The following is a 15,061-nucleotide window of genomic DNA, read 5'->3' on the forward strand; positions in this document are numbered from 1 at the left end:
CAGATACCCCGGCTCTTAGGCAAATGAGGTTATTCCTCAAAACCCCACCCCCACTCACCATAAATATCCTTCTCTCCTGCTGTCCATTCAAATGATACAAGGTATCTTGTACATAGAGAGAAAGGGAGAATAGGCAGACTTGCTTCAAAGATTTGATGACTTTGGATGGGTGGGTTGAATGAAGAAGTGAACCTGGTTTCTGGGAAAGGAGTATCGAGATGAAGATGAGGAAAAGTGAACATGGACCACATTCATAGGTTAGAGAAATACATTTAATAGGTTGAATGGTTTTGAAAAGTGAACTTCGAGCAGTAATTGTTGTTTTTTAAACTGCAAAGAAATTAAAAATGAATGTGGGATTGGAGGCACACTCTGAGCAGAAAAGCACCATAAGCTGCTATGGTGCAACTCAAGATGGTGAATAGAACCTTTAATATGATGATGCTCTTCTTTTGCTAGTTTTTTCGAGTCACCTTTTATTGTAAGTAGCTGATACAGCATTTTTTGCAGCTCTTCAGTTTATGGTTATCATGTGAGAACACTGTTTTCATCATATTTATTATTCTACAAATGTATTTTTAAATGCACTGATGTGGTGTTTGCATGAAATGCAAGATGGCACATCATGGAATGTTTAAACTGAGCATCGCGGAGGATATGTGATATTTGGCACCCAGAGGAGTAGGACACGTAGATCCTAAAAAAAGTAAAGACTCTCTAGCAAGGGCCGTCCATACTCTGAGTTTAAACTTTACTTTTTGTGAAATGGTTTATGAAAAACAACACGGCTGCTCCAGGTGAGGCTCGAACTCACAACCTCGGCATGGCTCAGTGCAAGTACTGCTGTATAAGTACCGCGCGCTAACCGATTGCGCCACTGGAGCTCTCTCTTTTCACATCTCCCCAGGTGAGCCATCTACAGCTGACCAAGTAGATGACAGACACTGCTCCATCATTCACTGTGCAAGATCGACTCACATGCTAGCATGTTATCATGACTATTAAAAATACAGTCCAAACGGAATAGATTCTATAATTGTCCTATAACATATGCTCTGTCTATTCAAAACCCCATAGAATTATATCTTGACAGTTCTGACAAAGTCTAGGGGAATCTTATGAATATTTGTAATTAGCACATAGTAAGAATTTCCCAAAAATGAAATGTAGGTCCCTGATTGGGGGAAGACGTGGAATGTGAGATCTTGCCTCAGCTGTTTTTTTCTTTTTTAGGTACAGTATATTGACACTTCAGTACCTTTTGTGAAGCAAGGTTTCAGATGGGGCTGTAGGGCAGACGAGGTGGCCGAGTGGTTAAGGCGATGGACTGCTAATCCATTGTGCTCTGCACGCGTGGGTTCGAATCCCACCTTCGTCGGAAAGCCATCAGAGTCTCTTTTGATGGCCAGCATTTCTTGTAGTATAATTACACTCTCTTTCAAGACAGAGCCAGGATCCGCTAGATGGGATCATCTGACTGTTCCATTTTAACAAATATGTCAAATAAAGTGAAGTATTTTGTGCGTAATAGAAATTAGATCTTTCATGGAGTTTCCAGAGGATTGCCTTTCACTCACTCCTGGCTTATTAACCAGTTTGGATAAATAGATTGATAAGAAAGCAGCTCTTACTCCTAAAGTTTAGGCCGTCTCAAATGAATGACTGTTAACATATGTCTGCCCCACAGAGACAGATCACTTCTAATAAGTGGGTTCTCTATATGTCACTGATTGCAGACATACTAACTAGAGCTATCGGTATGGTCTTGAATGTGAAAACTCTTATTTTCTCATATGAAAATGTAGTTTTTCATACTTCCAAAAAAAGTGCCTTAAGCATGGTCTTCAATGTGTGCGCGCACGTGGACATTCATATGCAACTACGTTTCCATACAGAGTCTCAAAATCATAGATATATTCATACCTCAGTAAGAATACATGTTGCAATTTACATCCTGCGTGCCGACTGGCCTTGTAGCTCAGTGGCAGAGCACTGGTCTTGTAAACCAGGGGTCATGAGTTCAAGCCTCATCAGGGCCTTTTTACATGAGTCTTTCTGTATGTTGTTTTCAAGTCATTCTTCCCTGGAGTCACACCTTGCTTTAGGATTGCTTATTGCCAAGCTTCCCTTTCCTGCTTTCATATTATCAAGAAAATATCATGAAGATCATTGAATTATAAATTATTGCCTCACCCCTTCCGATCGCCTGACGAACGCCTGACAAACGCAATTCTCACCCTGCCGGGCAAGCCCTGCCGGGCAAAGCCAAATAAGCCATGCATATTTACAGTTCCTTTGAAAGGCAGAGCGAGGACTAGGACCTCTGTTCCGACTGAATCTGCATCCACAGAAAGGATGTTATAAGGCCCTACAAATTTCACCAAGGAGATGTGAAAGTCTTCCCCCATAAAATACTTTTTTTCCCAGATACCCCGGCTCTTAGGCAAATGAGGTTACTCCTCAAAACCCCACCCCCACTCACCATAAATATCCTTCTCTCCTGCTGTCCATTCAAATGATACAAGGTATCTTGTACATAGAGAGAAAGGGAGAATAGGCAGACTTGCTTCAAAGATTTGGTGACCTTGGATGGGTGGGTTGAATGAAGAAGTGAACCTGGTTTCTGGGAAAGGAGTATCGAGATGAAGATGAGGAAAAGTGAACATGGACCACATTCATAGGTTAGAGAAATACATTTAATAGGTTGAATGGTTTTGAAAAGTGAACTTCGAGCAGTAATTGTTGTTTTTTAAACTGCAAAGAAATTAAAAATGAATGTGGGATTGGAGGCACACTCTGAGCAGAAAAGCACCATAAGCTGCTATGGTGCAACTCAAGATGGTGAATAGAACCTTTAATATGATGATGCTCTTCTTTTGCTAGTTTTTTCGAGTCACCTTTTATTGTAAGTAGCTGATACAGCATTTTTTGCAGCTCTTCAGTTTATGGTTATCATGTGAGAACACTGTTTTCATCATATTTATTATTCTACAAATGTATTTTTAAATGCACTGATGTGGTGTTTGCATGAAATGCAAGATGGCACATCATGGAATGTTTAAACTGAGCATCGCGGAGGATATGTGATATTTGGCACCCAGAGGAGTAGGACACGTAGATCCTATAAGAAGTAAAGACTCTCTAGCAAGGGCCGTCCATACTCTGAGTTTAAACTTTACTTTTTGTGAAATGGTTTATGAAAAACAACACGGCTGCTCCAGGTGAGGCTCGAACTCACAACCTCGGCATGGCTCAGTGCAAGTACTGCTGTATAAGTACCGCGCGCTAACTGATTGCACCACTGGAGCTCTCTCTTTTCACATCTCCCCAGGTGAGCCATCTACAGCTGACCAAGTAGATGACAGACACTGCTCCATCATTCACTGTGCAAGATCGACTCACATGCTAGCATGTTATCATGACTATTAAAAATACAGTCCAAACGGAATAGATTCTATAATTGTCCTATAACATATGCTCTGTCTATTCAAAACCCCATAGAATTATATCTTGACAGTTCTGACAAAGTCTCGGGGAATCTTATGAATATTTGTAATTAGCACATAGTAAGAATTTCCCAAAAATGAAATGTAGGTCCCTGATTGGGGGAAGACGTGGAATGTGAGATCTTGCCTCAGCTGTTTTTTTCTTTTTTAGGTACAGTATATTGACACTTCAGTACCTTTTGTGAAGCAAGGTTTCAGATGGGGCTGTAGGGCAGACGAGGTGGCCGAGTGGTTAAGGCGATGGACTGCTAATCCATTGTGCTCTGCACGCGTGGGTTCGAATCCCACCTTCGTCGGAAAGCCATCAGAGTCTCTTTTGATGGCCAGCATTTCTTGTAGTATAATTACACTCTCTTTCAAGACAGAGCCAGGATCCGCTAGATGGGATCATCTGACTGTTCCATTTTAACAAATATGTCAAATAAAGTGAAGTATTTTGTGCGTAATAGAAATTAGATCTTTCATGGAGTTTCCAGAGGATTGCCTTTCACTCACTCCTGGCTTATTAACCAGTTTGGATAAATAGATTGATAAGAAAGCAGCTCTTACTCCTAAAGTTTAGGCATTCTCAAATGAATGACTGTTAACATATGTCTGCCCCACAGAGACAGATCACTTCTAATAAGTGGGTTCTCTATATGTCACTGATTGCAGACATACTAACTAGAGCTATCGGTATGGTCTTGAATGCGAAAACTCTTATTTTCTCATATGAAAATGTAGTTTTTCATACTTCCAAAAAAAGTGCCTTAAGCATGGTCTTCAATGTTTGCGCGCACGTGGACATTCATATGCAACTACGTTTCCATACAGAGTCTCAAAATCATAGATATATTCATACCTCAGTAAGAATACATGTTGCAATTTACATCCTGCGTGCAGACTGGCCTTGTAGCTCAGTGGCAGAGCACTGGTCTTGTAAACCAGGGGTCATGAGTTCAAGCCTCATCAGGGCCTTTTTACATGAGTCTTTCTGTATGTTGTTTTCAAGTCATTCTTCCCTGGAGTCACACCTTGCTTTAGGATTGCTTATTGCCAAGCTTCCCTTTCCTGCTTTCATATTATCAAGAAAATATCATGAAGATCATTGAATTATAAATTATTGCCTCACCCCTTCCGATCGCCTGACGAACGCCTGACAAACGCCATTCTCACCCTGCCGGGCAAGCCCTGCCGGGCAAAGCCAAATAAGCCATGCATATTTACAGTTCCTTTGAAAGGCAGAGCGAGGACTAGGACCTCTGTTCCGACTGAATCTGCATCCACAGAAAGGATGTTATAAGGCCCTACAAATTTCACCAAGGAGATGTGAAAGTCTTCCCCCATAAAATACTTTTTTTCCCAGATACCCCGGCTCTTAGGCAAATGAGGTTACTCCTCAAAACCCCACCCCCACTCACCATAAATATCCTTCTCTCCTGCTGTCCATTCAAATGATACAAGGTATCTTGTACATAGAGAGAAAGGGAGAATAGGCAGACTTGCTTCAAAGATTTGGTGACTTTGGATGGGTGGGTTGAATGAAGAAGTGAACCTGGTTTCTGGGAAAGGAGTATCGAGATGAAGATGAGGAAAAGTGAACATGGACCACATTCATAGGTTAGAGAAATACATTTAATAGGTTGAATGGTTTTGAAAAGTGAACTTCGAGCAGTAATTGTTGTTTTTTAAACTGCAAAGAAATTAAAAATGAATGTGGGATTGGAGGCACACTCTGAGCAGAAAAGCACCATAAGCTGCTATGGTGCAACTCAAGATGGTGAATAGAACCTTTAATATGATGATGCTCTTCTTTTGCTAGTTTTTTCGAGTCACCTTTTATTGTAAGTAGCTGATACAGCATTTTTTGCAGCTCTTCAGTTTATGGTTATCATGTGAGAACACTGTTTTCATCATATTTATTATTCTACAAATGTATTTTTAAATGCACTGATGTGGTGTTTGCATGAAATGCAAGATGGCACATCATGGAATGTTTAAACTGAGCATCGCGGAGGATATGTGATATTTGGCACCCAGAGGAGTAGGACACGTAGATCCTATAAGAAGTAAAGACTCTCTAGCAAGGGCCGTCCATACTCTGAGTTTAAACTTTACTTTTTGTGAAATGGTTTATGAAAAACAACACAGCTGCTCCAGGTGAGGCTCGAACTCACAACCTCGGCATGGCTCAGTGCAAGTACTGCTGTATAAGTACCGCGCGCTAACCGATTGCGCCACTGGAGCTCTCTCTTTTCACATCTCCCCAGGTGAGCCATCTACAGCTGACCAAGTAGATGACAGACACTGCTCCATCATTCACTGTGCAAGATCGACTCACATGCTAGCATGTTATCATGACTATTAAAAATACAGTCCAAACGGAATAGATTCTATAATTGTCCTATAACATATGCTCTGTCTATTCAAAACCCCATCGAATTATATCTTGACAGTTCTGACAAAGTCTCGGGGAATCTTATGAATATTTGTAATTAGCACATAGTAAGAATTTCCCAAAAATGAAATGTAGGTCCCTGATTGGGGGAAGACGTGGAATGTGAGATCTTGCCTCAGCTGTTTTTTTCTTTTTTAGGTACAGTATATTGACACTTCAGTACCTTTTGTGAAGCAAGGTTTCAGATGGGGCTGTAGGGCAGACGAGGTGGCCGAGTGGTTAAGGCGATGGACTGCTGATCCATTGTGCTCTGCACGCGTGGGTTCGAATCCCACCTTCGTCGGAAAGCCATCAGAGTCTCTTTTGATGGCCAGCATTTCCTGTAGTATAATTACACTCTCTTTCAAGACAGAGCCAGGATCCGCTAGATGGGATCATCTGACTGTTCCATTTTAACAAATATGTCAAATAAAGTGAAGTATTTTGTGCGTAATAGAAATTAGATCTTTCATGGAGTTTCCAGAGGATTGCCTTTCACTCACTCCTGGCTTATTAACCAGTTTGGATAAATAGATTGATAAGAAAGCAGCTCTTACTCCTAAAGTTTAGGCATTCTCAAATGAATGACTGTTAACATATGTCTGCCCCACAGAGACAGATCACTTCTAATAAGTGGGTTCTCTATATGTCACTGATTGCAGACATACTAACTAGAGCTATCGGTATGGTCTTGAATGCGAAAACTCTTATTTTCTCATATGAAAATGTAGTTTTTCATACTTCCAAAAAAAGTGCCTGAAGCATGGTCTTCAATGTGTGCGCGCACGTGGACATTCATATGCAACTACGTTTCCATATAGAGTCTCAAAATCATAGATATATTCATACCTCAGTAAGAATACATGTTGCAATTTACATCCTGCGTGCAGACTGTCCTTGTAGCTCAGTGGCAGAGCACTGGTCTTGTAAACCAGGGGTCATGAGTTCAAGCCTCATCAGGGCCTTTTTACATGAGTCTTTCTGTATGTTGTTTTCAAGTCATTCTTCCCTGGAGTCACACCTTGCTTTAGGATTGCTTATTGCCAAGCTTCCCTTTCCTGCTTTCATATTATCAAGAAAATATCATGAAGATCATTGAATTATAAATTATTGCCTCACCCCTTCCGATCGCCTGACGAACGCCTGACAAACGCCATTCTCACCCTGCCGGGCAAGCCCTGCCGGGCAAAGCCAAATAAGCCATGCATATTTACAGTTCCTTTGAAAGGCAGAGCGAGGACTAGGACCTCTGTTCCGACTGAATCTGCATCCACAGAAAGGATGTTATAAGGCCCTACAAATTTCACCAAGGAGATGTGAAAGTCTTCCCCCATAAAATACTTTTTTTCCCATGTACCCCGGCTCTTAGGCAAATGAGGTTACTCCTCAAAACCCCACCCCCACTCACCATAAATATCCTTCTCTCCTGCTGTCCATTCAAATGATACAAGGTATCTTGTACATAGAGAGAAAGGGAGAATAGGCAGACTTGCTTCAAAGATTTGGTGACTTTGGATGGGTGGGTTGAATGAAGAAGTGAACCTGGTTTCTGGGAAAGGAGTATCGAGATGAAGATGAGGAAAAGTGAACATGGACCACATTCATAGGTTAGAGAAATACATTTAATAGGTTGAATGGTTTTGAAAAGTGAACTTCGAGCAGTAATTGTTGTTTTTTAAACTGCAAAGAAATTAAAAATGAATGTGGGATTGGAGGCACACTCTGAGCAGAAAAGCACCATAAGCTGCTATGGTGCAACTCAAGATGGTGAATAGAACCTTTAATATGATGATGCTCTTCTTTTGCTAGTTTTTTCGAGTCACCTTTTATTGTAAGTAGCTGATACAGCATTTTTTGCAGCTCTTCAGTTTATGGTTATCATGTGAGAACACTGTTTTCATCATATTTATTATTCTACAAATGTATTTTTAAATGCACTGATGTGGTGTTTGCATGAAATGCAAGATGGCACATCATGGAATGTTTAAACTGAGCATCGCGGAGGATATGTGATATTTGGCACCCAGAGGAGTAGGACACGTAGATCCTATAAGAAGTAAAGACTCTCTAGCAAGGGCCGTCCATACTCTGAGTTTAAACTTTACTTTTTGTGAAATGGTTTATGAAAATCAACACAGCTGCTACAGGTGAGGCTCGAACTCACAACCTCGGCATGGCTCAGTGCAAGTACTGCTGTATAAGTACCGCGCGCTAACCGATTGCGCCACTGGAGTTCTCTTTTTTCACATCTCCCCAGGTGAGCCATCTACAGCTGACCAAGTAGATGACAGACACTGCTCCATCATTCACTGTGCAAGATCGACTCACATGCTAGCATGTTATCATGACTATTAAAAATACAGTCCAAACGGAATAGATTCTATAATTGTCCTATAACATATGCTCTGTCTATTCAAAACCCCATAGAATTATATCTTGACAGTTCTGACAAAGTCTAGGGGAATCTTATGAATATTTGTAATTAGCACATAGTAAGAATTTCCCAAAAATGAAATGTAGGTCCCTGATTGGGGGAAGACGTGGAATGTGAGATCTTGCCTCAGCTGTTTTTTTCTTTTTTAGGTACAGTATATTGACACTTCAGTACCTTTTGTGAAGCCAGGTTTCAGATGGGGCTGTAGGGCAGACGAGGTGGCCGAGTGGTTAAGGCGAAGGACTGCTAATCCTTTGTGCTCTGCACGCGTGGGTTTGAATCCCACCTTCGTCGGAAAGCAATCAGAGTCGCTTTTGATGGCCAGCATTTCTTGTAGTATAATTACACTCTCTTTCAAGACAGAGCCAGGATCCGCTAGATGGGATCATCTGACTGTTCCATTTTAACAAATATGTCAAATAAAGTGAAGTATTTTGTGCGTAATAGAAATTAGATCTTTCATGGAGTTTCCAGAGGATTGCCTTTCACTCACTCCTGGCTTATTAACCAGTTTGGATAAATAGATTGATAAGAAAGCAGCTCTTACTCCTAAAGTTTAGGCCGTCTCAAATGAATGACTGTTAACATATGTCTGCCCCACAGAGACAGATCACTTCTAATAAGTGGGTTCTCTATATGTCACTGATTGCAGACATACTAACTAGAGCTATCGGTATGGTCTTGAATGCGAAAACTCTTATTTTCTCATATGAAAATGTAGTTTTTCATACTTCCAAAAAAAGTGCCTTAAGCATGGTCTTCAATGTGTGCGCGCACGTGGACATTCATATGCAACTACGTTTCCATACAGAGTCTCAAAATCATAGATATATTCATACCTCAGTAAGAATACATGTTGCAATTTACATCTTGCGTGCAGACTGGCCTTGTAGCTCAGTGGCAGAGCACTGGTCTTGTAAACCAGGGGTCATGAGTTCAAGCCTCATCAGGGCCTTTTTACATGAGTCTTTCTGTATGTTGTTTTCAAGTCATTCTTCCCTGGAGTCACACCTTGCTTTAGGATTGCTTATTGCCAAGCTTCCCTTTCCTGCTTTCATATTATCAAGAAAATATCATGAAGATCATTGAATTATAAATTATTGCCTCACCCCTTCCGATCGCCTGACGAACGCCTGACAAACGCAATTCTCACCCTGCCGGGCAAGCCCTGCCGGGCAAAGCCAAATAAGCCATGCATATTTACAGTTCCTTTGAAAGGCAGAGCGAGGACTAGGACCTCTGTTCCGACTGAATCTGCATCCACAGAAAGGATGTTATAAGGCCCTACAAATTTCACCAAGGAGATGTGAAAGTCTTCCCCCATAAAATACTTTTTTTCCCAGATACCCCGGCTCTTAGGCAAATGAGGTTACTCCTCAAAACCCCACCCCCACTCACCATAAATATCCTTCTCTCCTGCTGTCCATTCAAATGATACAAGGTATCTTGTACATAGAGAGAAAGGGAGAATAGGCAGACTTGCTTCAAAGATTTGGTGACTTTGGATGGGTGGGTTGAATGAAGAAGTGAACCTGGTTTCTGGGAAAGGAGTATCGAGATGAAGATGAGGAAAAGTGAACATGGACCACATTCATAGGTTAGAGAAATACATTTAATAGGTTGAATGGTTTTGAAAAGTGAACTTCGAGCAGTAATTGTTGTTTTTTAAACTGCAAAGAAATTAAAAATGAATGTGGGATTGGAGGCACACTCTGAGCAGAAAAGCACCATAAGCTGCTATGGTGCAACTCAAGATGGTGAATAGAACCTTTAATATGATGATGCTCTTCTTTTGCTAGTTTTTTCGAGTCACCTTTTATTGTAAGTAGCTGATACAGCATTTTTTGCAGCTCTTCAGTTTATGGTTATCATGTGAGAACACTGTTTTCATCATATTTATTATTCTACAAATGTATTTTTAAATGCACTGATGTGGTGTTTGCATGAAATGCAAGATGGCACATCATGGAATGTTTAAACTGAGCATCGCGGAGGATATGTGATATTTGGCACCCAGAGGAGTAGGACACGTAGATCCTATAAGAAGTAAAGACTCTCTAGCAAGGGCCGTCCATACTCTGAGTTTAAACTTTACTTTTTGTGAAATGGTTTATGAAAAACAACACGGCTGCTCCAGGTGAGGCTCGAACTCACAACCTCGGCATGGCTCAGTGCAAGTACTGCTGTATAAGTACCGCGCGCTAACCGATTGCACCACTGGAGCTCTCTCTTTTCACATCTCCCCAGGTGAGCCATCTACAGCTGACCAAGTAGATGACAGACACTGCTCCATCATTCACTGTGCAAGATCGACTCACATGCTAGCATGTTATCATGACTATTAAAAATACAGTCCAAACGGAATAGATTCTATAATTGTCCTATAACATATGCTCTGTCTATTCAAAACCCCATAGAATTATATCTTGACAGTTCTGACAAAGTCTCGGGGAATCTTATGAATATTTGTAATTAGCACATAGTAAGAATTTCCCAAAAATGAAATGTAGGTCCCTGATTGGGGGAAGACGTGGAATGTGAGATCTTGCCTCAGCTGTTTTTTTCTTTTTTAGGTACAGTATATTGACACTTCAGTACCTTTTGTGAAGCAAGGTTTCAGATGGGGCTGTAGGGCAGACGAGGTGGCCGAGTGGTTAAGGCGATGGACTGCTAATCCATTGTGCTCTGCACGCGTGGGTTCGAATCCCACCTTCGTCGGAAAGCCATCAGAGTCTCTTTTGATGGCCAGCATTTCTTGTAGTATAATTACACTCTCTTTCAAGACAGAGCCAGGATCCGCTAGATGGGATCATCTGACTGTTCCATTTTAACAAATATGTCAAATAAAGTGAAGTATTTTGTGCGTAATAGAAATTAGATCTTTCATGGAGTTTCCAGAGGATTGCCTTTCACTCACTCCTGGCTTATTAACCAGTTTGGATAAATAGATTGATAAGAAAGCAGCTCTTACTCCTAAAGTTTAGGCATTCTCAAATGAATGACTGTTAACATATGTCTGCCCCACAGAGACAGATCACTTCTAATAAGTGGGTTCTCTATATGTCACTGATTGCAGACATACTAACTAGAGCTATCGGTATGGTCTTGAATGCGAAAACTCTTATTTTCTCATATGAAAATGTAGTTTTTCATACTTCCAAAAAAAGTGCCTTAAGCATGGTCTTCAATGTGTGCGCGCACGTGGACATTCATATGCAACTACGTTTCCATACAGAGTCTCAAAATCATAGATATATTCATACCTCAGTAAGAATACATGTTGCAATTTACATCCTGCTTGCAGACTGGCCTTGTAGCTCAGTGGCAGAGCACTGGTCTTGTAATCCAGGGGTCATGAGTTCAAGCCTCATCAGGGCCTTTTTACATGAGTCTTTCTGTATGTTGTTTTCAAGTCATTCTTCCCTGGAGTCACACCTTGCTTTAGGATTGCTTATTGCCAAGCTTCCCTTTCCTGCTTTCATATTATCAAGAAAATATCATGAAGATCATTGAATTATAAATTATTGCCTCACCCCTTCCGATCGCCTGACGAACGCCTGACAAACGCCATTCTCACCCTGGCGGGCAAGCCCTGCCGGGCAAAGCCAAATAAGCCATGCATATTTACAGTTCCTTTGAAAGGCAGAGCGAGGACTAGGACCTCTGTTCCGACTGAATCTGCATCCACAGAAAGGATGTTATAAGGCCCTACAAATTTCACCAAGGAGATGTGAAAGTCTTCCCCCATAAAATACTTTTTTTCCCAGATACCCCGGCTCTTAGGCAAATGAGGTTACTCCTCAAAACCCCACCCCCACTCACCATAAATATCCTTCTCTCCTGCTGTCCATTCAAATGATACAAGGTATCTTGTACATAGAGAGAAAGGGAGAATAGGCAGACTTGCTTCAAAGATTTGGTGACTTTGGATGGGTGGGTTGAATGAAGAAGTGAACCTGGTTTCTGGGAAAGGAGTATCGAGATGAAGATGAGGAAAAGTGAACATGGACCACATTCATAGGTTAGAGAAATACATTTAATAGGTTGAATGGTTTTGAAAAGTGAACTTCGAGCAGTAATTGTTGTTTTTTAAACTGCAAAGAAATTAAAAATGAATGTGGGATTGGAGGCACACTCTGAGCAGAAAAGCACCATAAGCTGCTATGGTGCAACTCAAGATGGTGAATAGAACCTTTAATATGATGATGCTCTTCTTTTGCTAGTTTTTTCGAGTCACCTTTTATTGTAAGTAGCTGATACAGCATTTTTTGCAGCTCTTCAGTTTATGGTTATCATGTGAGAACACTGTTTTCATCATATTTATTATTCTACAAATGTATTTTTAAATGCACTGATGTGGTGTTTGCATGAAATGCAAGATGGCACATCATGGAATGTTTAAACTGAGCATCGCGGAGGATATGTGATATTTGGCACCCAGAGGAGTAGGACACGTAGATCCTATAAGAAGTAAAGACTCTCTAGCAAGGGCCGTCCATACTCTGAGTTTAAACTTTACTTTTTGTGAAATGGTTTATGAAAAACAACACGGCTGCTCCAGGTGAGGCTCGAACTCACAACCTCGGCATGGCTCAGTGCAAGTACTGCTGTATAAGTACCGCGCGCTAACCGATTGCACCACTGGAGCTCTCTCTTTTCACATCTCCCCAGGTGAGCCATCTACAGCTGACCAAGTAGATGACAGACACTGCTCCATCATTCACTGTGCAAGATCGACTCACATGCTAGCATGTTATCATGACTATTAAAAATACAGTCCAAACGGAATAGATTCTATAATTGTCCTATAACATATGCTCTGTCTATTGAAAACCCCATAGAATTATATCTTGACAGTTCTGACAAAGTCTCGGGGAATCTTATGAATATTTGTAATTAGCACATAGTAAGAATTTCCCAAAAATGAAATGTAGGTCCCTGATTGGGGGAAGACGTGGAATGTGAGATCTTGCCTCAGCTGTTTTTTTCTTTTTTAGGTACAGTATATTGACACTTCAGTACCTTTTGTGAAGCAAGGTTTCAGATGGGGCTGTAGGGCAGACGAGGTGGCTGAGTGGTTAAGGCGATGGACTGCTAATCCATTGTGCTCTGCACGCGTGGGTTCGAATCCCACCTTCGTCGGAAAGCCATCAGAGTCTCTTTTGATGGCCAGCATTTCTTGTAGTATAATTACACTCTCTTTCAAGACAGAGCCAGGATCCGCTAGATGGGATCATCTGACTGTTCCATTTTAACAAATATGTCAAATAAAGTGAAGTATTTTGTGCGTAATAGAAATTAGATCTTTCATGGAGTTTCCAGAGGATTGCCTTTCACTCACTCCTGGCTTATTAACCAGTTTGGATAAATAGATTGATAAGAAAGCAGCTCTTACTCCTAAAGTTTAGGCATTCTCAAATGAATGACTGTTAACATATGTCTGCCCCACAGAGACAGATCACTTCTAATAAGTGGGTTCTCTATATGTCACTGATTGCAGACATACTAACTAGAGCTATCGGTATGGTCTTGAATGCGAAAACTCTTATTTTCTCATATGAAAATGTAGTTTTTCATACTTCCAAAAAAAGTGCCTTAAGCATGGTCTTCAATGTGTGCGCGCACGTGGACATTCATATGCAACTACGTTTCCATATAGAGTCTCAAAATCATAGATATATTCATACCTCAGTAAGAATACATGTTGCAATTTACATCCTGCGTGCAGACTGGCCTTGTAGCTCAGTGGCAGAGCACTGGTCTTGTAAACCAGGGGTCATGAGTTCAAGCCTCATCAGGGCCTTTTTACATGAGTCTTTCTGTATGTTGTTTTCAAGTCATTCTTCCCTGGAGTCACACCTTGCTTTAGGATTGCTTATTGCCAAGCTTCCCTTTCCTGCTTTCATATTATCAAGAAAATATCATGAAGATCATTGAATTATAAATGATTGCCTCACCCCTTCCGATCGCCTGACGAACGCCTGACAAACGTCATTCTCACCCTGCCGGGCAAAGCAAATAAGCCATGCATATTTACAGTTCCTTTGAAAGGCAGAGCGAGGACTAGGACCTCTGTTCCGACTGAATCTGCATCCACAGAAAGGATGTTATAAGGCCCTACAAATTTCACCAAGGAGATGTGAAAGTCTTCCCCAATAAAATACTTTTTTTCCCAGATACCCCGGCTCTTAGGCAAATGAGGTTACTCCTCAAAACCCCACCCCCACTCACCATAAATATCCTTCTCTCCTGCTGTCCATTCAAATGATACAAGGTATCTTGTACATAGAGAGAAAGGGAGAATAGGCAGACTTGCTTCAAAGATTTGATGACTTTGGATGGGTGGGTTGAATGAAGAAGTGAACCTGGTTTCTGGGAAAGGAGTATCGAGATGAAGATGAGGAAAAGTGAACATGGACCACATTCATAGGTTAGAGAAATACATTTAATAGGTTGAATGGTTTTGAAAAGTGAACTTCGAGCAGTAATTGTTGTTTTTTAAACTGCAAAGAAATTAAAAATGAATGTGGGATTGGAGGCACACTCTGAGCAGAAAAGCACCATAAGCTGCTATGGTGCAACTCAAGATGGTGAATAGAACCTTTAATATGATGATGCTCTTCTTTTGCTAGTTTTTTCGAGTCACCTTTTATTGTAAGTAGCTGATACAGCATTTTTTGCAGCTCTTCAGTTTATGGTTATCAT

At 41.0% G+C, this 15,061-nt stretch overlaps 8 non-coding genes across 8 annotated transcripts; 4 read left to right on the top strand and 4 right to left on the bottom strand.

Moving 5' to 3' along the window:
* Positions 1-789: 789 nt before the first annotated feature.
* TRNAI-UAU (transfer RNA isoleucine (anticodon UAU)) lies at positions 790-884 on the bottom strand. The gene is made up of 2 exons: positions 847-884; positions 790-825 (listed from the first exon to the last, which is right to left on the bottom strand). It is a non-coding gene; the product is annotated as a tRNA-Ile (tRNA).
* Positions 885-1,296: 412 nt separating this feature from the next.
* TRNAS-GCU (transfer RNA serine (anticodon GCU)) lies at positions 1,297-1,378 on the top strand. Its single transcript has one exon. It is a non-coding gene; the product is annotated as a tRNA-Ser (tRNA).
* Positions 1,379-3,720: 2,342 nt separating this feature from the next.
* Positions 3,721-3,802, top strand: TRNAS-GCU (transfer RNA serine (anticodon GCU)). The gene has a single exon. It is a non-coding gene; the product is annotated as a tRNA-Ser (tRNA).
* A 1,835-nt stretch (positions 3,803-5,637) lies between these two features.
* TRNAI-UAU (transfer RNA isoleucine (anticodon UAU)) lies at positions 5,638-5,732 on the bottom strand. The gene is made up of 2 exons: positions 5,695-5,732; positions 5,638-5,673 (listed from the first exon to the last, which is right to left on the bottom strand). It is a non-coding gene; the product is annotated as a tRNA-Ile (tRNA).
* A 412-nt stretch (positions 5,733-6,144) lies between these two features.
* TRNAS-GCU (transfer RNA serine (anticodon GCU)) lies at positions 6,145-6,226 on the top strand. Its single transcript has one exon. It is a non-coding gene; the product is annotated as a tRNA-Ser (tRNA).
* A 4,259-nt stretch (positions 6,227-10,485) lies between these two features.
* On the bottom strand, positions 10,486-10,580 carry TRNAI-UAU (transfer RNA isoleucine (anticodon UAU)). Its single transcript has 2 exons — positions 10,543-10,580; positions 10,486-10,521 (listed from the first exon to the last, which is right to left on the bottom strand). It is a non-coding gene; the product is annotated as a tRNA-Ile (tRNA).
* A 412-nt stretch (positions 10,581-10,992) lies between these two features.
* Positions 10,993-11,074, top strand: TRNAS-GCU (transfer RNA serine (anticodon GCU)). Its single transcript has one exon. It is a non-coding gene; the product is annotated as a tRNA-Ser (tRNA).
* A 1,835-nt stretch (positions 11,075-12,909) lies between these two features.
* Positions 12,910-13,004, bottom strand: TRNAI-UAU (transfer RNA isoleucine (anticodon UAU)). The gene is made up of 2 exons: positions 12,967-13,004; positions 12,910-12,945 (listed from the first exon to the last, which is right to left on the bottom strand). It is a non-coding gene; the product is annotated as a tRNA-Ile (tRNA).
* Positions 13,005-15,061: the final 2,057 nt, after the last annotated feature.

This window comes from Triturus cristatus, chromosome 12 (assembly GCF_964204655.1).
Source record: "Triturus cristatus chromosome 12, aTriCri1.1, whole genome shotgun sequence".
NCBI lineage: Eukaryota > Metazoa > Chordata > Amphibia > Caudata > Salamandridae > Triturus > Triturus cristatus.